Below are 25,607 nucleotides of genomic sequence, written 5' to 3'. Positions count from 1 at the left end.
AGAATCATTGCTCATTAGAGAGAGGCACTGGTTGAGGTGAAACTGGTGTAGATTTGCAGTGGGACCATTCGCCTGGCTCTACAATTTACTCCACCAAAGACTGGCGCCCCCAGAGCAAAGGTGGGAAAGGCCAATGGCGAGTGTATCTGCGGAAGCAGAAGGGCTCATGAGGGAGGTATACAGACCACAGGCCAAGCCCTCAAAGGAGCTGGAATCATGCTGAGAGGCCAAACATGGGGTCCATAATAGGCAAGCAGATAGCTGAGCCCCAAGGTGGCTCTGGGGTCTTGGGAACAGAGAGAGGTAGACAAGATTAAGGTCAAAATGAGGATAATGAACCGTTTTCTGTAACAGTAAGTACATGTAAACATCAAAAGAGGTGTCACTGAAGGAGTTTTCTAAGATCTTGAAAGGGAACAGGTGATGATCAAGTTTGGCAATGAACGTTGAACAACCAAAATAGCAAAGGATTATAGCAAAATGGAAAGAAGCAAACAAACTAGAAGCTTAAAAGCTACCACTTAAAAGTCCACAGCTAGGTGGTCCAGGCATGGCTTTCCATAGGGTCAAGAACCCGAGTTCTTCTTTCTGGCTGTCTGGCCGGCTTGGCTTTCATTCCAGCATGCCATCACCCACATTGGCATCTCATCGACCTCCCAGGCAGCAGGAAGATTGAAAAGACAAGTCTTTCCTGTAAGGACACCCATCACTTTCACCTGCATCTCATTGACCAGACTTCTGCCTGTAGCCTCACAGCTCCAAGAGGGTCTGGGAAATGCAGATATCCTTCTGGGAAACCATGTGCCCAGCTGATAACCAAGAAGCAGGGTAGAAGACACTAGTGGAAAATGCTGAATCTATGCCTCACGACACCCCTTGAGAGCCGCCGTGAGTGGAGTTTGTGAACATTCTTAGAGGCAACAGGATGGAAATCTCGGGAGGCCTTAGCATTGGACGCACATTGCCATGGTGTTTTGACATTCCTGAGGACAGAAGGAGAGGGCGGTGAGGAAAATAAGATTGTTAGCCTGGTTCTAAAAGTGTCCACTGTTTGTGGAGTCCCGTATGTCAGAGAAGACATGAATGGTGAGAGGAGAGAGTGGTGAAAGAAGATGGCTTTGAAAGAGGAGAAGCATGGAGAGATGGTGGAGGAGCTGGAGTTTGGGGGCAACGTGGAGAATGAGGCTGAGAAGGTGACCCTGCCCTCTCCATTCCAGAGGTTGAAGGGGAGGGATGGCTTCAGGGGAAAGCTGGCCTTCAGGTGTACAAGGATGGATAAAAAGGCAGACTTGCAGGGAAAGGCTAAGGAGGAAGGAGACTGTTTACAGAGTAGCTGGAGGGCTGGCGGGCTTGGGTGGAGGAGCTGAAACAGTAATGGGGGTATAGGAAGGAGACTGCCCCGAGAGACCGTTTCCACTAATAGAAGGCATTGGAGGGCAGGGACGGGAAAAGGGCAAGTACCCAAGTTCTAGGCCAAAGCTCTAAGTGTTTGTGAAACTGGAACAGCAAAAGCTACTTCTTAAAAACCTTAAGATTTTGTGGGTGTCTAGTGAGTGTATATATTGATGGGGTACATGAGCTATTGGGAAACAGGCATGCAATGTGAAATAAGCTCATCATGGGGAATGGGGTGCCCATCCCCTCTAGCATTTATCCTTTGAGTTACCAATGCCACTTTTTTTGGAGGGGTTGGGGGGGAGTACGAAATAAAAAGTTCACATTTCTTGTTAACAAAAGGAATCTACTTTAATGAATAGAAAATTATGCAGCACATCATTGAAAATAAAAGAAGCTCTGTTTTTCAGGCCACTACATCTTATACTAATAAGGAGAGTCACAGGATGCAGAATATTTTCAACTCAGAGGAGTAGAGCAAAGCGCCATTTGCTAAATGATCAAATTAGACAGAGCCTCAAGTGACACTACACTTGACCAGGCTCTGTCTTCAATGCCTGCTTCTCTGTTGTGTTTTCCTGCCATTCAATGTAAAGATAGTAAGACTTTCTTGCTTTGAGATAGTTTTATTACAGAAACATGTTTTTAACCTATCTAAAATATAAACTGTTGTGTACATAAATCTGAATTATTAAATGTATTTTAGGTACTTTTTAAAAAGGTTCATAAAACATGATTAGTATAAGGGATACTAAAAATCATGAATTGTGCTTCTGAATTCTATGCTGTATAGCTGAACCTCCATGAATTTTAAGATTTGTGTCAAAAAAGCTATTTGTTCTCTAAAGCATAGAACGCCATGACATCCTCTAGTTTTTGAGATGGTTGCTATAATTCAGTGATCCGTTCTGCAGAAGTTCGCTTTTAAAGCTTAACTGTGACATAAAATTGCCGTTGATAATTGGAACATCTGAACACAACGTAGAACTTTACTTATACTTTAACATGTTGACATTTCATCCTCTGCAAACTGTCTTGGCCTTATAAGGGCTTACTCATTCAGCAATAGATCTTGGTGGTTTGCCTTGGAAATAGAAGACCGGTACTACCCCATCCCAGGCAGAATGACTGGATCCAGAAGGGGTACAATTAAGACAACTAGGAAATGCGGAAAGAGGCTTTGTTCCTGGAAGATGCTGTTCTGGTGTAGTTTTAAGTGCTGTCCACATAAGTGTGAAATGAAAATCAATCTTGGGGCCCCCAAATCACTAAGCTAAAGGCAAAAGTCAAGCTGGGAACTGCTTAGGGCAAACCTGATTTTATTCAAAGTCACCCCTCTGCTTGCTTATGAGATAAATCTGTATCAGATTGCCTCTTTTAGAGAGGCTCATTAGAAACGCAAAAGAATGCAACCTTTCGTCTCTACCTATGACCTGGAAGCCCCCTCCCACCTTCCAGTTGTCCCACCTTCGCCTGGGATTGTCCCACCTTTCCAGATGGAACCAGTGTACATCTTATACATATTGATTGATGGCTCGTGTGTCCCTAAAATGTATAAAACCAAGCTGTGCCCCTACCACCTTGGGCACGGGTGGTCAGGACTCGCCTGAGGCGGTGTCACAGACGTGCATCCGCAGCCTTGGCAAAATTCACTTTCCTAATTAACTGAGACCTTTCTCTAGATATTCGGGGTTCAAATAAGGATGAATAAGAAGAGGCAGAGTGGGAACAATGCAGTCTTGGGCTAAGGAGGCTTCTTGGAAGCTCTGCTAAAGCGGGGTCTTGCCCTTAGCTGCAGTCTAGAGCCCCCTGGGAAGCTTTCACCAGCCTGGGCCCCACTCTAGATGTTCCGATTTAATTGGTCTGGGGTGGGGCCCAGGAAATGGCACTTTTACGGACTCTTCAGGTGATTCTAGTTTATACCTGGGGTTAAGAACCACCACATTCTAGCCTCACCATTTGCTGGTTTCAGAAGAAAAAAAAAAAGAAAAATGAAACATTTACCCTAGTGTCTAAATGTCTAATAAGGAAGAAGTTAAAATGTGGGCACCTATGTAAAAATGTCAAAATTGAAAATGTGGAGGGGGTATCTGGAATCGAACTGGTGACCTCTCGGTCTTGCAGTCTCATGCTCTAACCCTGAGCTATACCCCCTCCTGCTGCTGTGGGGGTCAATTAATGCCTTTGACTTGTGCGGTCACACCCAGATGACCAGTCACCTATGTGTTGCCACTTCACAATGGAAGCTCCTAGGAGCTGCCAGGTCTACCTCAGTGAAAACTCATTGACCTTGTGCATGGCAAGAGGCAGTCCCCGCTCCTCAGATAACCCCCGTGCCTGTGTCTTCCCTGCCTTGAGTCCTTAGTTATGGGCAGCAGGCTGGAAAAGCACTGCCAGCAGCTGCTAGAATGGCCTTGAGAGTCATCCTCCAGTAACTGTTTATGGTGGGCACATACAAGAGAAACTTTGTGTGACTGAGGTGTCTGTTCTAAAACACTTAATGACAGAGTTGGGCCTGGCTCTCCTGGTCCAGTGTTCCAACACAACTACAATCTAGGACAGAAGGTGATTCTTCCAGCTTTCACTTCTTCAATTAATATTAATGGAGAATGATAGAGAAGGAGCGACTCCAAGAAATAGTGAGAAGGCGGTAGCTGAGTAGATTTTGGAATCCCCGAAAGCCTTAAGAGGGCCAACGTTAACATAGTTTCAAGGACCAGAATATGTTGCTAGACAACAACCCCACTTGACTCATTTTTGTCTTTAAGTAACAGGGTGTTTTCCTGTCATCCAGAGTGGAGTGCAGTGAAACAATTATAGCTCACTTCAGCTTCCCAAGTAGGTGGGACCACAGGTGTGTACCATCATACCCAGCTAATGTATTTTATTTTTTTGTAGAGGTGAAGTCTCACTATGTTGCCCAGGCTGGTCTTAAACTCCTGGTCTCAAGCGATCCTCCTGCCTTGGCCTCCCAAAGTGCTGGGATGAGAGACATGAGCCACTGTGTCCAGCCTCCCACGTGACCTTCCTGATGGCAGGCAGAACCCTGTCCTTTCTAGAAGGAAGACTTGGAGGAACACTTGGGTTAACTCCTTTTCACCTCCTCAGCTGTGCCAAGGCCCCGCCTCTGCTCTTGTCATAGGAGCTGGTAAACTGTCTCTTCTTCAAACTGCCTTTCTTTCCTGCTGGAATTTTATCCTTTACCCACAGGCTTTTGCCTTGTAGCCCTGGGCACCTTCTCAGAAGGTAGCCAGCAGCCAGCCACTCCTCTCCGCTCCAGGCCTGACAGCCTCGGGAAACACTGACTTCCGCAGTGATTTCTATGATAACGTTAAAATCCTCTGGGTTTCCCTTTTCGGCAGTAGGGTGGACTGCCAAGGAAGATGCAGAGGATAGATGAGCCTGCAAGAGCACAGAACTCCCCACTGGCAGGGCCTGGGCAGCAGCCTGGCAGGCAGATCACCTGAGGTCGGGAGTTTGAGACCGGCCTGAGCAACATGGAGAAACCCCATCTCTACTAAAAGTACAAAATTAGCCGGGCCTGGTGACTCTTGCCTGTAATCCCAGCTACTCGGGAGGCTGAGGCAGGAGAATTGCTTAAACCCGTGAGGCAGAGGTTGCGGTGAGCCAAGATCGCGCCATCGCACTCCAGCCTGGGCAACAAGAGCGAAGTCCAGGAAGTCGCAGAAGACCCTGGACATCGCTGGATTCTGGAGGCCCAGATGTCAGTAGTACAATGATGAATGGGCATTTCCAAGAAGAAGTCTTAGGCCCCACCCATGGTGAGGAATCAGGAAGGAGACAGTCTTGCACAAAGGCAGGATACGAGAAGGGCTAAGCAGTGGCCGGGCGCAGTGGCTCATTCCTGCAATCCCAGCACTTTGGGTGGCTGAGGTGGGCAGATCACCAGGTCAGGAGTTGGAGACCAGCCTGGCCAATGTGGTGAAACCCCGTCTCTACTAAAAATACAAAAATTAGCCGGGTGTGGTGGCAGGCACCTATAATCTCAGCTACTCGGGAGGCTGAGGCAGGAGAATCGCTTAAAATAGGAAGGCGGAGGTTGCAGTGAGTCAAGATCACGCAGCTGCCCTCCAGCCTGGGCAACAAATCAAGATTCCATCTCAAAAAAAAAAAAAAAAGAGCATATGTTTCATGGATTGTTGTGTAGATTGAATGAGTTAATCTGCGTAAAGCACATAAAACAGGACTGGCAGGTAGTAAATTCTATATACCGTTTGCTGAACAGATAAAAAGCTCACAGAGAAATCAGCTAACATTCATGAGAGCCAATAAACACAAGTAAGAGAATAAAAACCCACATGGCAGGAGAAGGTATCTATTGCACATAAGTGATGAAGGGTTTATTCCCAAAATATATAAAGTATTACACAAGACAATTAAGAAATGGACAACTTAGTAGAAAAATGAAGAAGAGACTTGAGCAGTCACTTCACAGAAGAGGACATCCAAGCGACCAATAAGCCTAGGAAAAGACGCTCAAACCTCATGAGTCTAGAAAGGTGCAAATTAGGCCGGGCGCGGTGGCTCACACCTGTAATCCCAGCACTTGGGGAGGCCGAGGCGGCCGGATCACTGAGGTCGGGAGTTCAAGACCAGCCTGACCAACATGGAGAAACCCCATCTCTACTAAAAATACAAAATTAGCCAGGCTTGGTGGCGCATGCCTGTAATCCCAGCCACTCAGGAAGCTGAGGTAGGAGCATTGCTTGAACCCGGGAAGCGGAGGTTGCGGCGAGCCGAGATCGTGCCACTGTACTCCAGCCTGGGCAACGAGAGCGAAACTCCATCTCAAAACGAAAAGAAAAGAAAGGTGCAAGTTAAACTGCAGTGAACTATTGCTAGAATTGTTGCTAGGTTGGCTAAAATGAAAGAGACTGATGTTACTCAGTGATGGTACGTGGAGCCATAGTAACTCATCCCCTGCTAGTGGTAGTGATTTGCTGGAACCACTTTAGAAAACCGTCTGACCTTACTGGCTAAAGCCAAAAATAGAAACACCCACTTCCTCAACAATTGTATTCCTAGATACGGAGAGTAGAGAGTGTCTGTGTACATGCAAGATTCTTGTTCATAGCAGCATTCCTTTCAATCTTCTATATCTTGATTTAGGAGGTGGGTACATTTGTGTGTATGTGTACAAGTTAATTGAGCTGTACGTTAAAGATTTCTATACCTTATTGTTAGTTATATTTCAGTTAAAAGTAAATAAAAAGGAAGATGTTGATACTTTTTTTCATTTCTGGAATGTCTTAGTTGATTCATTTAAAATATATATTTGGTGATTTTTTTAGAGTCTTTTGCTCCTCAATTCAGTTTCCATTTCCCTTTTATTTAAGAGCATTTTTGTCTTTCTTTCATTTTTCAATTTAAAGCTTTCACGACCCCACCGTTAAATAATATTTCTTTTTATATTTCAGGTAGACAGCTAGTAACATATTAAGAAGGTAGAATATTTATCCTCGCTTCCAAGAATTTTTTTTGAATCACGAAGGTGTGTTGAATTTGATTGGATGTTTTTCTTCATCTATTTGAATGACGTGATTTTTCTCCTTTAATCTGTTGTCTTAGTTTAGATTTCTTTAGAAAGAGACTCTGAAACTAAAATGTAAGAGCAGGTAGTTTATTTGGAAGATAAGTTCAGGAAACACCAGTAGGGAGTGGGAAGTCAGACAGAGAAAGCAAAGAAGCCAATAAAAGGTGGTGTCAATCTAAATAACAGGCAGAGAGAATCTCTCTGAAAAGTAATGTAACTTAATTAGGGAACAAGCATTGGCAGTGGTTATACAGGTGTCAGAGTAAACTATGTTTGAGGAAGTTGTGGTAAGGGAAAGTTTTGTGTTTTTTTTGTTTGGTTGGTTTTTTGTTTTTGTTTTTTTTTTTTTTGCTTGGGGGACGGAGTTTTGCTCTTGTTGCCCTGGCTGGAGTGCAATGGCAAGATCTCGGCTTACTGCAACCTCTGCCTCCTGGGTTCAAGCGATTCTCCTGCCTCAAGAAGCAGGGTAAAAGACACTAGTGGAAAACGCTGACTCTCTGCCTCACCACACCCCTTGAGAGCCTCAGTGAGTGGAGTTTGTGAACATTCTTAGAGGCAGCAGGATGGAAATCTCGGGAGGCCTTAGCATTGGACGCACATTGCCATGGTGTTTGACATTTCTGAGGACAGAAGGAGAGGGCGGTGAGGAAAATAAGATTGTTAGCCTAGTTCTAAAAGTGTCCACTGTTTGTGGAGTCCCGTATGTCAAAGAAGACATGAATGGTGAGAGGAGAGAGTGGTGGAAGGAGATGGCTTTGAGAGAGGAGAAGCGTGGAGGGATAGTGGAGGAGCTGGTGTTTGGGGGCAACGTGGAGAATGAGACTGAGAAGGTGACCCTACTCTCTGTGTGGCCTATGCCATTCTAAGTTGTATGTGGATAAAGTTAGCTACCAACATTGAACATAAAGAATGGAGAACCTGGATCTGAGCGAGGGACCTCTTGCTCTACAGTCAAAAGCTCTAGCTCTGAGCTTTACCCCCATGGCACACTGAGGTTACCTAGTTAGTACCTTTTATCAGTATGGGAACACTCAGCTTTGTAAAATTAAATGATGGCTTCCCTCCAGGACTGACTTTCTGGTAGCTGCCAGACCTGATTCACAGCTAGACACCTTCCCTCAGCTCTGCAGTTCACCAGGCCTGTCTCTGAGTGGAGCCATGAGCAGGAGAAAAGGATGGAGGCTGTCTGCAGAACTCCGAGCCATTTCCCATTGTTTTTTGGGGTTAACCCAAGAGCTGGCCACTGGTGTCCAAAACAGTCCACAGACTAACCCAAGCTCCCAGCCCGGCTCCCTTTTTCCTGCAGTGAAGACAGAGTGGACAAATATGATAACTGATGATAAACTGCCTAGCATGATATTAGCACATAGTAGGGCATAGTAAGCATTAAAAAAATAATACCAGTTCCTGTTCTTGTCTTTTGGCAAACTCCAAACCAGTATCTGTAATGTCTCCTAAATGACCTCCTTAGACAAAGGACCTGATCTGGTTCTTCATTGCAGCACACAGGACTCCCTGTGGCCCACAGAACAAAGTTGGAATTCCCAATCATCTCATACGAACAGACTCTTGAGTCTAATCCCCCACCTCCAAGCCTTGGGCCACAGTCACAGAGTGGGCTGTAATTCACATGCAGCCGCAGAGCTACAGGAGTTTGGTCGTAGGGGCAGCACTGCAGAGCCTCTGTCTCCCTTGTTAGAGTAGCTGAGCCAGGCTTTTGGCCTACAAGGTTGAAGCAAGGGTGTGAGTGAGCTCTGGCGTGGGAGCAATTCTCCAGGGGAAACATCTGCCCTCCATGGGAATGCTGTGTGCTGTGATGTGTCTCCCCAGGTCTGGCCACCACTCCAGTGCACCAAACTGCTGCTGTGGGAAGGAGCCAGGAGAGTGATAACTTGGGGTACCATTCCCCGTCTGTTTCTGGGGAGCCTGCTGCAGTACTACTCTCTGGTCTGCCCTGGAAAAACCCAGAAGCATACTGCATCACAGCTTGAGAAATTACATCTATAGGGGGAGCAGGGAGCTAGATACCAAGAATACCAAGAATATGAGGGATACCCATGGAACTGGTGCTGGGAGAAGTTATCCAGCCAGGTTGCAGCTGGGTAGGCCTGAGCTGTAGCTTCCAGTTCCAGGGAAAATCATAGGTGGAATGGATGAAAAGAAACTGGAATGTGACCAACAGCTTCTGTGAAGAATATAACAGCTTGTATAAATAGAAAAAGTGCAGTAGGGGGCACCCAGATTTGAACTGGGGACCTCTTGATCTGCAGTCAAATGCTCTACCCCTGAGCTATACGTCGTGCTTATCATAAGTGTCTAATAACCACTTTTCATGTTGGTAATCGCACCCAGGAGTCCTACAGCACATTGAAAGTTCCTGCTTACTTTTAGAGAGTAAGACCAGCAACTGATTTTACCACAAACTCACCCCAGAAAAGTCCATCCCCAATTCCCAAACCCTGGCCCCTGCTCACATGCCTGCACAATCTCCCCTCAGTCCGTGGTGACAGGAGCAGCTGAGAGGAGTGTTTCCGTTTACTGCTGGAACAGCCTTTAGGTCTCCATGTTTGATGTCTTCTTGTTTACACTACAAAATAGCAGTTTGGAGACACAAATTGAGACACATGCAGTACTGACATATATAGATATCTCTCAGTCTGGGATTTTTGCATAAATCCAGTTCATGAAAGAGTTGGTGAAGTTGGGGGAGTTCCTAGGCCCTGACATGGATCAGAGAGTAGTCCTGGGAAGCATCATGGAGACAACATAGCATGAGGACCACACAGCTCCCCCAGGTTTTGGCCAGAAAACTCCGCTGCTAGTGTGGAAAGCTCTACCCTGAACTACACCTCCATTCCCAGTGCATGGCTGTTTTTAACGTTACATATATTTTTATAATTTATCAGAAGTTTGGACTGGTTGGAGCCCACCACAGCACCACAAAGCCTCCGTAGCCAGACTGCCTTTCTATATTCCTCCTCTCTGGGCAGGGTATCTCTGAAAGAAAGGCAGTAGCCTCATTCAGGGCCTTGTAGATAAAACTCCCATATCCCTGGGACAGAGCACCTGGGGGAAAGGGGTGGCTGTGGGCACAGCTTCATCAGACTTGAACTTTTCTGCCTGCCGGCTCTGAAGAGAGCAGTGGATCTCCCAGCACAGTGCTCAAGCTCTGCTAAGGGACAGACTGCCTCCTCAAGTGGGTTCCTGACCCCCGTGCCTCCTGATGGGGAGACATCTCCCAGCAGGGATCAACAGACACCTCATGTAGGAGAGCGCTGGCTGGCATCTGGCGTGTGCCCCTCTGAGACGAAGCTTCCAGAGGAAGGAGCAGTCAGCAGTCTTTGCTGTTCTGCAGCCTCTGCTGGTGATACCCAGGAAAACAGCGTCTGGAGTGGACCACCAGCAAACTCTTAGCGGACCTGCAGAAGAGGGGCCTGACTGTTAGAAGGAAAACTAACAAACAGAAAGCAATAGCATCAAATAAACGAAAAGGACGACCACACAAAAACCCCATCTGAAGGTTACCAACATCAAAGACCAAAGGCATTTCTCTATTTCTCTTTCTTTCCCTTCCTTCACTCCCTCCCTCCTTCCCTTCTTCCTTCTCTTCTTTTTTTTTCTTTTGAGACAAGGTGTTGCTCTGTCACGCAGGCTGAAGTGCAGTGGCATGATTACAGCTCACTACAGCCTCAAGCCATCCCACCTTAGCCTGCTCTATAGCTGGGACTCCAGGTACATGCCATGACATTTCACAGGACATATCCACAGAAAATTGTGGCATTAGCATGATTTGAGGGTGAGATTTTTGGCCCTCTGATATCAAAAGGCCACCTCTCAGGCACTTGCTCAGACCAGTTGAAGAGTCAGTTGTCTAAACCAGTTTTAGCTGGACAGGAGCTGGCCCAAGTGCCTGAAAAACAACTGAAGTGACCATCACCATGTGACCTACGTAAGTTATCTATAAAGCCTCCCATGAAAGTTAAGTTTCTGCATTGAGCATTGAGGCTTTCAGGTACGGTGGCCTTCAGCTTCGTGGAAATAGGAAAATAATAACAACAAAAAGCAAGCAGGGCAGTTGGGCCTGATCAGATTAATCCCTCCATTTGAAGGCAAGCAGGAAACAACCTGCCTTGGGGGCTCAGGGGTTACAAGGCACAAGTGAACCACTTGGAAGTGGCCCTGGATCTTCACTTATTTTTGCATCTGTGACCTTCACCATGAGACTTTGCAGATCTCCCCACTAGAGGTGGAACATGCTTCCCTGCTCTTGAGTTAGGGCTTGCTTCTCTGACTTGCTTTGATCAATGAGATGTTAGCACATGTGATGCAAACAGAGGCTTGAAAGCTGCTTGCATAGTTGGGCCTCCCCCTTTGCATTTCTGCTGTCACCACCAGAAGAGTGTCCCCTTGCTAGCTGCTACTCCTCCAGCTGGGATTGTGGAAGGAACACACATGGAGCAAACTTGAGCCCGGCTCAGACAGAAACCAAGCACAGATGGACCCACAGCTTGAAGCAGACCCAGCCTACATCAGCTGATTGGCATCCATGCTGCTGACCTATCAGCACGAGACATGCTTATGGTTTCATACAGCCTAATTTTGGGATGATTTGTTGTGACACATTGTTGTGGAAATAGCTGACTAATACAGCCTTGATTCTTACACCTGTCTCTCCCCTAACCCCCATCCCCTATGCCCATCAGGTACTGAGTAAGGGAATGGGAGGAGACAGTTGAAGGAGTTCAGGTTGTGGCTACAGAGTAGAAAAGTACCATTAGACCAGTGAAGGATCTCTGGGAAATGGAGGGGTGAACTCATGACCAGAAGAGCAGTCTCTAGTCAGTTGTGGTAGAGTTGCCAATTTCCATAAGCTGGCTGGGAATGAATACAATTTATAGTGCACTATAGAATCCTTGGGTGTGGCAACACAGGTGAAATATGCTAAGGAGGAATGTCCACCAGGCAAGGGGGTATAGCTCACAGGTAGAGCATTTGACTGCAGATCAAGAGGTCCCCGGTTCAAATCCGGTTACCCCCTGCTGCCACTTACCTGTGGGTTCTCTTTTCCTGATGTTGAGCTTGCTAGTCATCCTCACCAGTGTTCTTCCTATAGTTCGTGTCAGTTTTCTCATGACTTCATTTTTCTGGCACAAGTCATGATCAAGTCAGTAATAATCTGCATGTGCTTCAAAAGTTCTAATTAGCTGCTCTTCTTTGAAGTTTATATTATGGCAGGACAGCCTGAATTAGAGGTTATGTAGTCTGACTTTGCATCAGCATTACTGACAGAACATGTCAAAGATACAGATTACTTCCTAGAAATTCCAATTTAGTAGGACTGAGGAGGAATCAGAGAACTTCTACTTTTGGGGGTCGTCTGGGGCATAATCCCCTGTTAATACCTGTTCTAACATCCAATAATTCTAAGTGGCTGGAAAATTGTTTTGGAACTTACAACAACTTGTCATTCTAAACAACATCCCAGTGGGAAGCATCAGTGATGTTCAAGCTAGTGCCTGCCTTCTGTCCATCACTGAGGGCATGTGGGGTGCTGAGCTGCAGGCATAGGCAGTGGCCAGGTATGTAGAGGTGGGAGAGTGTGGGAAGGTGGGGGATGTCAGAATGAAGCTGTGGGCATGGTAGCAGGGTGACCAATTGCAATGGCACAGTCAGCTAGGGGTGGTGGCAGGCCATGAGTGATTACTCAACTCCCTGCATTGAAGTTCAGAATTAAAGTGTACTCAGGCTTCAGTAGTTGTTTTTGAGTAAAGCATTTGATTGATGATCCACAAGTCCCTGACTCAAATTCATATGTTCCCTACCTACACTAATTTCTTCCCATACTGACCAGAGTATTCAAAAATAGTTTCCTTTTACCTCCTGAGGCCGCTGCACCTGACTCTTCCTGCAAAGAGGACGAGAGGGTAAGGAGGTTGGTTTGTCCCATGCTCCTCTCTACTTTCCTGCTGCCCCACATGACCTGCCCAGATCTGCTCTGCACGCCTGATTCAGTCTTGTCTTGCTTTGCTTTGGTGAGCATTTCTCTTGTGTTTTCTTTTTTGTTTTTCTTCCTATTCTTCCCCACCCTGTGAACCCTCTGTCCACATTTTGAGGATCCCCAGTTGTGTGAGGCACAGTGGAAGACATGGCTCTGCTTGTAGCCCTCGAAGCTGCAAGGAAGGAAAAAGCCTCTTTCTCTCTTTGTCTTCCTGGCACTTCTGGCCACTCAGGTGGCCCTGACTGCTACTTACTCAGCTAATGCTCCAGAACCGAACACTTTCTATCAGGGAAACAAGTGGCAAACCTAATCTTTTAGGAAGAGATAAAGGCAGGGCACAGGATGAGGGGAGGAAGAGGAGGACACTGAGAGGGAAGGCAGGAGCATAGTTGACCCTTGAACAACACAGGGGCCAGGGGTGCAAGCCCCCAATCCCACGCAGCGGAAGGTCTACATCTAACTTTTGACTCTCCAAAAAGTTAACTAGTGATAGTCTCCTATTGACTAGAAGCCTTATTGACAATATGAACAATCAATAACATGTATATTGTATGCTCTATGTATTATATATTATATACTTACAATAAGCTAGAGAAACTTTTTATTAAGAAAATCATAAGGAAAAGAAAATATGTTTATTACTCTTTAAGTGGAAGTGGGTCATAATAAAGGTCATCATCCTCATCATTAGCTTCAGATTGAGTAGGCTGAGGAGGAGGAGGAGGGGTTGTTCTTGCTGTCTCAGGTCGCAGAGGAGAAGGAAATTCACTTATAAGTGGGTCTGCGTAGTTCCAACCCGTGTTGTTCAAGGGGCAGCTGTGTATTGAAGACAAAGTTAATTCAAAGGTTTGCAAAGAGTCCACCTTGCCTCCGATGACTAACGTTAATTGATTAATTAATTAATTTGTTTATTTGAGACAGAGTCTCGCTCTGTCATCCAGGCTGGAGTACAGTGGCGCGTTATCGGCTCACTGCAACCTTCACCTCCCGAGTTCAAGCTATTCTCCTGCCTCAGCTTCCTCAGTAGCTGGAATTACGGGTACTCGCCATCATGCCCAGCTGAGTTTTGTGTTTTTATAGAGATGAGGTTTCACCATGTTGGCCAGGCTGGATTTCAACTCCTGACCTCAGGCCATCCGCTCGCCTCGGCCACCCAAAGTGCTGGGATTACAGGTGTGAGCCACCGCGGCTGGCCTTAACCTTAATTTAAACCTGTAGCAGTTGTAGAACATAAACCCATTGGTCAGCCTTATGGTTCGGTATGATTAAAAGCACACATTTATTTAAGGTGAATCTGGTTACCAGATATCAGCGTCTCAGATTTCCTGGAGCCAGTCAGCACCTTTGAAAGTTAAGGGAAGGACAGGTGGACACGAGAAAAACCACATTTCTGAAGTGGAGACCTGCTGGGTCATTTGACTAGGGAGACCACATCTCTGCAAGGCTCGACCCCTGATTCCTCCAGAAGACCCGCCCTTGACCGTCCCACCTGCCTTGGTTTTCCCTTTTGTCTGACACTGAGAAAGGTGGTGTTCCGCAGAGGCCCTCCTGTGCGCCACTTGTGTGAAATTAAATGCATCCCCCATGTCCGTCATCTCATCTCAGTCAGGTTTGCACTTCCCTAAGGGCAGAAGCATGTTCCGGGCTGGCCGCTTTGCCAGTCGTCATCGGGACATTGACAGTTTAGTTCTACAGATGCATTTTGAGAATCTTCTAGGTGTCAAGGACAGTGCTGAGTGCTAGAGGACATAAAGATGGCCGAGAACAGATACTTTTGGGCTGCAATAGAAGGTTACAATCCAGGTGCATCCAGCTTCGTAGGCTGGGTGGGAAGTTGTGGGTGACTGGGTTTCATTGTATTTACATTGTGTATGGAGGCTTCCCTCGCATTCACACCGTTTTAAATTAGAGTAAAGAGGGGTCTGGAAATATGGTAGTAGATGGTAAGACTCCACAGCACTCTCTGTCTGCATCGTACGATGTTCAGCAGCATCCTTGGCCTCTACCCACCAGTAGACAAGATGAGTAGACACAAACTGCACTGTCCATCCTGAGCCTGTTGGCAGGGATCCTGTGTGGCCTTTATCTCTGTCCTCTGTCTGAGAAGCCAGGACTCCCAGCTCATCCCTCGCCACATCTGGCCTGGCCCATCCCCCTGTGAGACCTCATCTCCCCTTCTCCTCACCTCCTGCACATCCCTCCACTGAGCCTTATCAGACTCAGGGCTTAGCAGACCTGCCAGGTACTGAGCGTTCCCTGCTTGGACTGAGCTCCAGGGGACTGCAGCCCTCTGAGTGCTTGTCATCCTCTTCCCTGCCTCCCTCTGAGCCCAGGCCCACTGGGGACGGTCCTTGCCCCTCATGATTGCGCTTCTGCCAGCTTCACTCCTTCTCTAGAGACCCTGCCTTTGGGTCTCAGGCCTCGTCTTTTTGCTGCTTCTGCAGACCTTCCCTATCTTCTCGTCACCCAGGACACTGGACCTGGCTTTCCTGCTTTGGGTCTTGCCTGTCAGACAGCATCATGTATATGTATGTTTCCTATTTATAGATTCATCGTATGTCAGGTCTTCCCCATTAGAATGTCAATTTCAAAAGTACAAAAATTTTTAATCTGTTTTCTTCATATAATCATTTTAGGCACCTAGAATATTGCCTAACACAGAGTAGGAATTCAATAACTATTTGCTGAATGTATGTCATGCTTCGTAATTTAAAAAGTGTGTGTGATGTGTGTGTGTGAAATAATGGATTTCTGATACCATTTAAATTTCTTTTAAGGTCTCCCATGCCTCCCTGGAGCAACCACTTGTCCTGAATTGTCTGTGTTTATCCTTTCTACCCACTTTTTTTTTTTTTAATTTGACACAGAGTCTCACTCTGTCACCCAGGCTGGAGTGCAGTGGCGTGATCTCGGCTCACCCTCAACCTCTGCCTCCCAGGTTCAAGCGATCCTCCTAGCTCAGCCTCCTGAGTAGCTGGGACTACAGGCGTGTACCACCACGACTGGCAAATATTTGTATTTTTAGTACAGACGGGGTTTTACCATGTTAGCCAGAATAGTCTCGATCTCCTGACCTCATGATCCGCCTGCATCACCCTCCCAAAGTGCTGGATTACAGGCGTTGAATCACTGCGCCTGGCCTCTATCCACATTTTAAAACATCTGCCATGTGCATTCGTAGTTGTAAACAGTATATTATATGGTTTTTTGTGTTTTGAAAAATTACATAGATGTTATTATATTTATCACTCATTATTCTGTATTTCAGACGTATCCATGTTGATACATGTAGATCAAGTTCATTCCTTTTAACAGATGCTTAATATTCCAGAAGCAACTATATTGTAACTTATTTTCCATTCCTCCACTGATTGGCACTTAAGCTTTTTCTGATTTTTCACACAAGCGATACCGTAGTGAGCCTTCTTGGGCCTCTCTCTTTGTGCCCCTGTTGGGATGCTACTCCAGAAAACAGACCCAGCGGTGGCCTCACCATATCATAGGCTTGCTTGATTTCATCTCTGCCATTGCCATATTGCTGTCCCCAGAAGTACCCCAGTGCCACCGGGTGCTCCAGCAGCTATGAGGAACCTGTTTCCGTACATCTTTGCCCAGTTTCTATAATTACATTTCTGCCAACCTGATGGGGGAGAGATCCTGGTCCTAATACAGGGGACACTGGAGGCCTGAGCTTCAGGGCTCAAATAGCCAGCCTTTGTGCCTGGTCCTGGCTCTTCCAGTTGTGCTGATCTAATGGTTTGGGGCTAGCATGGGGCTGGGTCTCCTCTGTTAAGGTGGTGTCTCCCTTTTAAAGGGAAGGACTAGTAAGTGAGGAGAGGGAAGAAGAGAAGACAGTCGAAAAAATGTAGGCCAAGGCCCAAAGTACCCCACTGTGCAGAGGGTGAAAGTGAAGTGGAGAGGGAGTATGGGATGTAGGTTAAAGAAGATAAAACTAAAGCAGGAGAGAAGGAGAGAGGAAGCTTCCAGCTCTAAACAGCAGTTCTCCAAATTGTTGCCCCACACAGGGACTGAGGAGGAGGCTGCAGGATTCTAGGCAGGAAAGATTTCTAGAAGTCCTCTGATAGGTCCATAGGGAAGGACAGGGTAAGTTCAAAGCCAGATAGAGGTCTGTCTGAAGGAGGTCAGTTGCCAGTGGTTCACTGAAAATGATGAGAAATTACAATGTCTATTAGATCCTTGGGCGTGGGAACATAGGTGAAACAGTGTCAATCAGGAAAGTCTAAACAGTTGAGAGGGCACGTTTTGGGGGCAGAGCATCTGGCTGCATATCTAGTACCTAGTTCAAGATGGTGTCACTTGTTGGCCCTTCCTTTCACTCTGCCCACGTGTTTGCAGTCACTCCGTCCTGTGTCATGTCCCAGTGACCACAGATTTCTCTGATTCCCCACTTCTCCACTTTTCCATGGATTGGATCCTGTCTTCTGGTCACTACTTTTATCTGACACATCGTGTGATTCAGCAAATGGAAAAGAGGAAAGGAAAAGGCAGTTCAACTCCTGTTTCAGAGTGTTCAGTGCAAAGAGGCCCTTTATCATGAATGTGGATTCTAGTCTTGACTTGGTCATTAATCAGGTGTGTTTTGTTTGGGCATGATTTTAATTACTGTCATTTTTTCCAGATCTATACCATGGAAGGGAACAGATTAAACGAGTATCTCCAAAGCATGAGTCAGAATGTTGCAGGTTTTTTAGAAGCATACATGTTCCCTAGGTCCCTTCCCAGAGAGTCTGGCTTAGGAGTCCTCAAGTGGGGCCCAAGAACTTTTGCTTTTACCCAGCTCTGCCCTGCCCTGCCCAGCCCAGCCCATCCTCACCTCCAGCGGGTCTGCTGAACAACCAATTCTTTTGAGTCCCTCTGTTCTAGGCGAGTCTGAAGGATGTTTTAGCTGCAAACCTCAGTGATTTTAATGTCCCTGCCTTCAGTCACACACTGGAGGAGGAAGGATGCTGGTTGTAAGTAGAGCTGGCAGGCAGGTGTGGAGTGGGAAGGGGGTGTGTCATGACAAAGCAAGTACACATCTCATGACGGTGACAGGATGTGGCCATACAGGTTTATAGTACTTATTAGAGACAGGTAGTCAAATGGGGGTATAGCTCAGGGGTAGAGCATTTGACTGCAGATCAAGAGGTCCCTGGTTCAAATCCAGGTGCCCCCTCCCTGTTTTCACTCACTCAACGTGATAGGATGTTCTATTCCTAGCCTTTCTTCAACACATGGATTCATTCTGCAAAGCAGGAGAGAGAGGAGGCAGGTCAGGTCACTAGAAAGCCTCACCTGACACCAGAAGCTGTAGAGAAACCCAGTTTCTTGAAGGCTGTCATTGTCCACAGGTCTGGGGAGAACTCTTTTTTTCTTGCACATCTCAACCCTCTTCATTTGGGGAATTCGCAATTGTGTAAGTCTTGGTGGAAGACAGGATCCTGTTTCTGGTCAAGGAAAATACAAGGTCAGATATGTTGTCTCCCTGAACGTTGGTGTGTGAATCAGGGTTCCTCAGAGAAAATAGAACCAATACGGACTTGTGTGTGTGTGCACGTGTGCACGTGTATGTACATAGACAGATTTTTAGGAACTGGATCATGCCATTGTGGGGGCTGGCAAGTGTGATGTCTTCAGGGCATGGCAGCAATCTGGAGAAGCAGGGAAGAGTTGAGGTTGCAGCTCCAGCCTGAAGACAGCATGGAGGCAAAATTCCTTTCTTGGGGGACAGTAGATATTTCCTCATAAGGTTTTCATCTGATCGCATGAGGCCCACTTACATTTTGGAGGGTAATCTGCTTTAGTCAAAGTCTATAGATTGAATGTTAATCACATCTAAAAAATACTTTCACAGCAACATCCAGATTGGTATGGACAAACATCTGGCCACCATGGCCTAGCCAAGTTGACACATTTAAAGAAAAAAAAAAAACTGTTGAGGCAGACAGAAGCTCCCTCTGTCACCCAAGCTGGAGTGCAGTGGCACTATCTCCACTCACTGCAACCTTCGTCTTCTGGGCTCAAGAGATCCTCCTACCCCAACCTCCAGAGTAGCTGGGACCACAGGTGTGCACCACCACGCCCAGCTAATTTTTGTATTTTTTGTAGAGATGGGATTCTGCCATGTTGCCCAGGCTGGTCTCAAACTTCTGGGCTTAAGAGATCCATGTGCCTCAGCCTACCAAACTGCTGGAATTACAGGCATGAGCCACTGTGCCCTGCTGACATGTAAAATTAACCAGCACAATTGGTAATGGCTTCAGTTTAGCCAATTATATTCCCCTAAACAAGACTATGAATGTTGATTAAATCATACATGGAGGCAGGGTGAATTTGGAATTCATTCTGGAGATGGCAGAGCTCTGGCAATGGCAGTAGGGCCAGAGGCTGCAGCTAGTGTCTGTTGTGGTGGCAGTGGTGGCTCCCTAGCCAGGGTGGGCTGAGGTCCTGCCTGTTTGATGAGCCTGGCTCTGCAGGCTTCTCTGAAGTGTGTGAGCTCCTCGCCATCCTGTCAGCAATTGCCCTCTGTGTCTCCACTCACCTTAGATGATGTCTTCTTTAATCAAAGTGCCCTTGCTGGTACCAGGGATGTATAATAAATGATTACAGAAACATAAAGGGAATGTGGATTGGGAATCTGGCCTCATTAAACTTGAAGGTAATGAAAATCTACGCAGTCTGAGGGGATAGAAATCCAGAAGCCCATATCAGGCTGTAGAAAAGTTGAGTAACTTTTGCCTGCAGTCCCATCAGGACCAATTTGTAGTTCCCAGTTTATAAGTGGCCTCTGGGCAGGATGACTGGTCCTACCAGTTTAAACAAAGCAAGTAGCTCACTTGTCACCCTGTATGATCCATTCCCATGGACTGAAAACACAGGGCTTTTTCTGACTGTATAACAAAACTCTCTGATCTCCTGCCCCCGAATAACTGAACTAGGTGAAAATGAAAGCCAAGTCTGATCCCTGTGGCTTACCAAACTTTGATGTCCATGGAATCTGCAGCTTCCCCCCGTCTCCCAGCTGAAAATAGGTCAGTGATTAAGAGAGTGGAACTTCAGGAATTTTAAGGTAGGTTTATGGAAGCATTTGGAAAACTCAGTTTATCCCAAATCACCAGCTCTCCCTAATCTCCAAGCCTGCCCCTTCTTCCGGCGAAAGCCGACCAGCCTAGATGGAAGGGTTTTCACTGCAAGAGATTGGTTTCCCCATCCTCATTGTCTCTTCACTTACAGTGAGAGTAAGATCTCAGTTGAGCCTGGGCACCAGTTGCTGGGAGGCAAAGACTCACACACCAAAATCATTTCCAACTGGCTAATGTCTGTCAGCAAAAACTTAAAGAGCATGTGTGGATGTAGATTCTTGGAATACTTTATAAAGTAGAAAGGGTATAACTTTAAATGAGTCTGAATTTTTTTATTAGGAGTGTTCCCAATTAAAATTCTATTTAAGATACCATAGCTGGAGCAGCTGGGATAAACCTGTTTGCTCAGTTGGTGGACTTAAGCCTGGATTCACAGAAGGCCAATTCTTTATTTTTATTTATTTATTTTTTTTTTGAGAAGGAGTCACGCTCTGTCTCCCAGGCTGGAGTGCAGTGGCGCGATCTCGGCTCACTGCAAGCTCTGCCTCCCGGGTTCACGCCATTCTCCTGCCTCAGCCTCCCGAGTAGCTGGGACTACAGGGGCCCGCCACCATGCCCGGCTTATTTTTTGTAATTTTAGTAGAGATGGGGTTTCACCATGTTAGCCAGCATGGTCTCGATCTCCTGACCTCGTGATCTGCCCGCCTCGTCCTCCCAAAGTGCTGGGATTACAGGCATGAGCCACCGCGCCCAGCCACAGGAGGCCAATTCTAAATGCATTTGAGATACTAGGAATTTATTGCTATAATGTAGAAAGAATCCATTGGCTTCAGGGGGTAGGTAAGCTGGAGTGGATTTATCACACGTGACTTGCCCTGGCTTGAAAAATACCTAGGTGTGTGGAGCTTCTACATTCATGAAAAGAATCCTGGTAGCTGTTCTCTGTAGACAGAAATGCTGGTGGGAGGGATGATAGCGGAAAGGAAGCTCCTGATTTCAGTGGGGCTAGGAGGATCCTAGGGTGTCAGAGGCCAAGCAGTGGACACTTTACCACAGAATGTTATTCCATGGTCTCTGCCACACAGGTCTTGGCTGTGACTCATCAGTGGGAGGATTCTAGGTCTGACAATGGGGAGCCCATCATGGTCCCCTAGACGTGTAGACCTGAGCTACCACCATAGCCGGCACAATGGAGGTTCCTGGCCTCTGACCCATTCCCCAGGTCTGAATCTGCTCAAAGAACCTGCCTCCCCTGATGACGAGAAAGCCAAGCTTGAGAAAAGTACTCTGCCAAAATACCCAGTCATGGACAGTGAATCCTCCTGCCAGATTTCCCATAATAGCCCCTTCAGCCATTTGCCTGGAAACTGCACTGAGGAGTGGGAAATATCCACATAATTTGGGATTATTGGTGGCTCTGCTGCATCTGTGAAGCTTCTGGAGGTTTGGTATTTTTGGGAACATCAGAATATTCCAGAAAAGACCACATCCTGCATCTTGCTTTGTTCAGCTACCACCACCATCAGAGGGGGCTCGAGAGACCACAGTTACTACCCATGGTGTGCTCCTGTCACCCAAAAGGCTACAGACTCTAAGGTTTTCATCACATAATAATGAGATGAGCCTTAGAGGACAGACCAAAAGGTTCCAATCAGGGTGCCCTTTACGGATTCTTATTTTTATTTACTGATTTTGGAATCTGACTCCAGCTTCCTTTCCCTTGCTGGAGCCCATGATCTGTATCTGTCTGCATGGAGGAGAGAGAAGAGGTTGATGGGATCAGGTCAGTCCTCTGGGTAGTCCCAGCTGACTTCCTCTATCATCTCGCTCCTTGCCCACAGTCTCACAGAGCCTCCCAGAATCCTGCTTTTCCCCAGTCCTTGGTCTGGGTAGGCCAGGGTGTGAGTCTGCAGCAGCCCCAGATGGGAAATCCAGAACCTGAGGGCCCAGAGCCAAAGTCCAGGGTGCAGCACACTTAGAAATGTAAGCTCATTAGATTTCTCATACCCATTGGAGGTGGGCATGAGACTGTGGCTGGTTCAGGTTCTCCTGTGCCACAGTGGAAGCTGGGTGCTGTGGAGAATACAGCAGGACTTAGAGACATGGCCCAGCCCTCTCTTGGGGATCATATGGATGTGCCTGGGGAGATTCTGGAGAACTCTGCAAAAGTCCTGGAGTGGTATCCAGAGGGCTGCAGGAAACAGATGTGCCTTATAAACTTTAAAACCCATGAAATCACCTGAGGGCTATTGAGTCTGCAGTTCAGAGATGCTGTGGGTCAGAGATTAGATAGGCTGTGTCATTTTTTTTGCAGGGTGGATTGGGTGGAGCTTATGACCCAGGACCCACTTTGGTGATTAAAAAGTAGAACAGTGTAGGGGGCACCTGGATTTGAACCAGAGACCTCTTGATCTGCAGTCAAATGTTCTGCCCCTGAGCTATACCCCCAGTCATAGGTAGACAGTGTAATTAACACCCTTTTCATGTGTCAGCACAGCAAGAGCAAGACCGAGCTCTGCCAGCTTGGATGTCTACGCCGGTTGTTTCTCTGAATTCTGGCCTCCCTCCTGTCACTGATACTTCTTTCTCCATCACTTTTGTGTGTACCTGGTTAAGGACACCCTGGTGGCCTTGTTGAGCTTTATAAATGGAGAGACCCTTCAAGTCATCCAGATAATTCTCTTAGACAGTAGCAATTGTTGAGCATCATGTGAGGTGTGCTAGGCTGGGGATGGAACTCTAACTAGGTGACACCACCCTCTCCAGCACTGAAAGGAAACCAGAGCCTGTGTCTGGAGACTTGTATTTGACGTAGAATACTGTTCATGATAATTTGTCAAGGGAAAAGCAAATTGCTTTTGTTAAAAAAAAAAAAATAACGCAAAAAATAATAGTCTTTTAAAAATGTGGCACATATTCACTGTGGAATACTATGCAGCCATAAAAAAGAATGAGATCATTTCCTTTGGAGCAACATGGATGGACCTGTAGGGCATTAGCCTTAGCCACTAACACAAGAACAGAAAATCAAATAATGCATGTTCTCACTTGCAAGTGGGAACTAAATGATGAGAACACATGGACACAGAGAGGGGAATGCCACACACTGGCACCTACTTGAGGGTGGATGGTGGAAGGAGAGAAGATCAGAAAAAATACATATGCATAGTATGTGGCTGATGAAATAATCTGTACACCAAGCCTACATGACATGAGCTTACCTATGTGACAAACCTGCATATGTACCCCTGAACCTAAAATAAAAACAAAACAAAAAAAAAACATAGAAAAGATGATTCTCTACAGAGTATCACTTGTAGTAATTTATCCTTCAAAAATATTCCTATAATTGCATGAAGACACATGTATGTGGAGATTCATGATAGCGGTTTTTTAATTCCTCACAGCAAACACTGGAGACCATCAAAATATCCATTGGCAGGGAATTGGTTAAAACCAGGCTTTGTCTCTTACCCTGGAGGGGTTGAGGAGAAGGTGAAGATGCTGAGAATCAGAGGATGCTGAGGGAACTCTGTATCTTGGTCTTCTCAGTCAGGTAGAAAACTGGTCATCCAAAGAGAATAAAGGAGGTAGGGTGGGAATCATTACTTGGGAAGAAGGGCAAAGTGTGAACCAGGCATGTTGGGAAACGGAGAAAAGGTGAATTAGAAAGGAATAGAATTATTGCTTATTAGCAGAGAGGCACAGTAAGGAGAACAGGTAAACATCAGAAGTGGTGTCATTAAAGTACTTTCTGATTCTAAGATCTTGAAAGAGAATAGTTTGAGCAATGATCACATTTGGTTATGAATACTGAACGATTAAAGTAAAAGCAGAAGCAGCAAACAAACCAGAAGCTTCCTTATCTGCCACTTAAAAGTCCACAGTTAGGTGGTCCAGGCATGGCTTTCCATAGGGTCAAGAACTCAAGTTCTTCTTTCTGGCTGTCTGGCCGGCTTGGCTTTCATTCCAGCATGACATCACCCACATTAGCATCTCATCGACCTCCCAGGCAGCAGGAAGATGGAAAAGACAAGTCTTTCCTGTAAGGACATCCATCACTTTCACCTGCATCTCATTGACCAGCCTTATGCCTGTGGCCTCACAGCTCCAAGAGGGTCTGGGAAATGCAGTTTTCCTTTGGGGAAGCCATGTGCCCAGCTGATAACCAAGAAGCAGGGTAGAAGACACTGGTGGAAAATGCTGAATCTCTGTCTCACCACACACCTTGAGAGCTGCAGTGAGTAGAGTTTGTGAACATTTGTAGAGCCGTGAAGATGGAAATCTCTTAGCACTGGAAGTCCTTAGCATTGGAAGCACATTGTCATGGTGTTTGACATTCCTGGGGACAAAAGGAGAAGGTGGTGAGGAAAATAGGATTGTTATTCTGTCGTGGTGTTTGACATTCCTGAGGACAAAAGGAGAGGGCGGTGAGGAAAATAGGATTGTTAGTCTGGTTCTAAAAATGTCCAATGTTTCTGGAGTGTAAAATATCAGAGAAGACATGAATGTTGAGAGAGTGGTGGAAGGAGATGTCTTTGAGAGAGGGAAGCAGGGAGGGATGGCGGAGGAGCTGGGGCTTGGGGGCAACATGGAGAATGTGACTGAGAGGGTGACCCCACCCTCTGTTCTGGGAGTTGAAGGGGAGGGATGGCTTTAGGGGAAAGCTGGCCTTCAAATGTACAAGGAGGCATAAAAAGGCAGACTTGCAGGGCAAGGTTAAGGTGGAAAAAGACTGTTTATAGAGTAGCTGGAGGGCTGGCGGGCTTGGGTAGAGGAGCTGAAACAGTAATGGGGATACAGGAAGGAGGCTGCCCCAAGAGACCATTTCTACTAACAGAAGGTATTGGAGGGCAGGGACAGGAAAGGGGCAAGTACCCAAGTTCTAGGCCAAAGCTCTAAGTGTGGAACTGAAACAGCAAAAGCTACTTCTTAAAAATTTAAGTTTTTGTAGGTACATAGTGGTATATATTGATGGGGTACATGAGCTATTGGGAAACAGGCATGCAATGTGAAATAAGCTCACCATGGGGAATGGGGTATCCATCCCCTCTAGCATTTATCGTTTGAGTTACCAATGCCACTTTTTGGAGGAAAAAAATACTAAATAAAAAGTTCACATCTCTTGTTAAAAGAATCCGCTTTAATGAGTAAGAAATTATGAAACATATCATTGAAAATAAAAGAAGTTCTGTTTTTCAGGCCATACATCTTATACTAATAAGGAGAGTCACAGGATGCAAAATATTTTCAACTCAGAGGAGTAGAGCAAAGTGTCATTTGCAAAATGATCAAATTAGACAGAGCCTCAAGTGACACTACACTTGACCAGGCTCTGTCTTCAGTGCCTGCTTCTCTGTTGTGTTTTCCTGCCATTCAATGTAAAGATAGTAAGACTTTGCTGCTTTCAAATACTTTTATTACCAGAACATGTTTTCAACCTATCTAAAGTATAAACTTATGTTGTTTATATAAATCTGAAGAATTATTAAATATAAGGTAGTTTTTAAAAAGGTTCATAAAACATGATTAGTATAAGGGATACTAAAAATCATGAATTGTGCTTCAGAATTCTATG

The 25,607-nt window shown here is 46.1% G+C and overlaps 1 protein-coding gene and 1 non-coding gene across 2 annotated transcripts in view; both read left to right on the top strand.

Moving 5' to 3' along the window:
* Positions 1 to 25,607, top strand: part of LOC101152909 (uncharacterized) — a 158,736-nt gene that overhangs the window by 101,205 nt on the left and 31,924 nt on the right. The window lies entirely within an intron of this gene.
* TRNAC-GCA (transfer RNA cysteine (anticodon GCA)) lies at positions 18,052 to 18,123 on the top strand. The gene has a single exon. It is a non-coding gene; the product is annotated as a tRNA-Cys (tRNA).

Source organism: Gorilla gorilla, chromosome 6 (genome assembly GCF_029281585.2).
Source record: "Gorilla gorilla gorilla isolate KB3781 chromosome 6, NHGRI_mGorGor1-v2.1_pri, whole genome shotgun sequence".
NCBI classification, from domain to species: domain Eukaryota; kingdom Metazoa; phylum Chordata; class Mammalia; order Primates; family Hominidae; genus Gorilla; species Gorilla gorilla.
The sequence above is the reverse complement of the archived record's forward strand: the minus strand, read 5'-3'. Positions and strand labels throughout refer to the sequence as shown.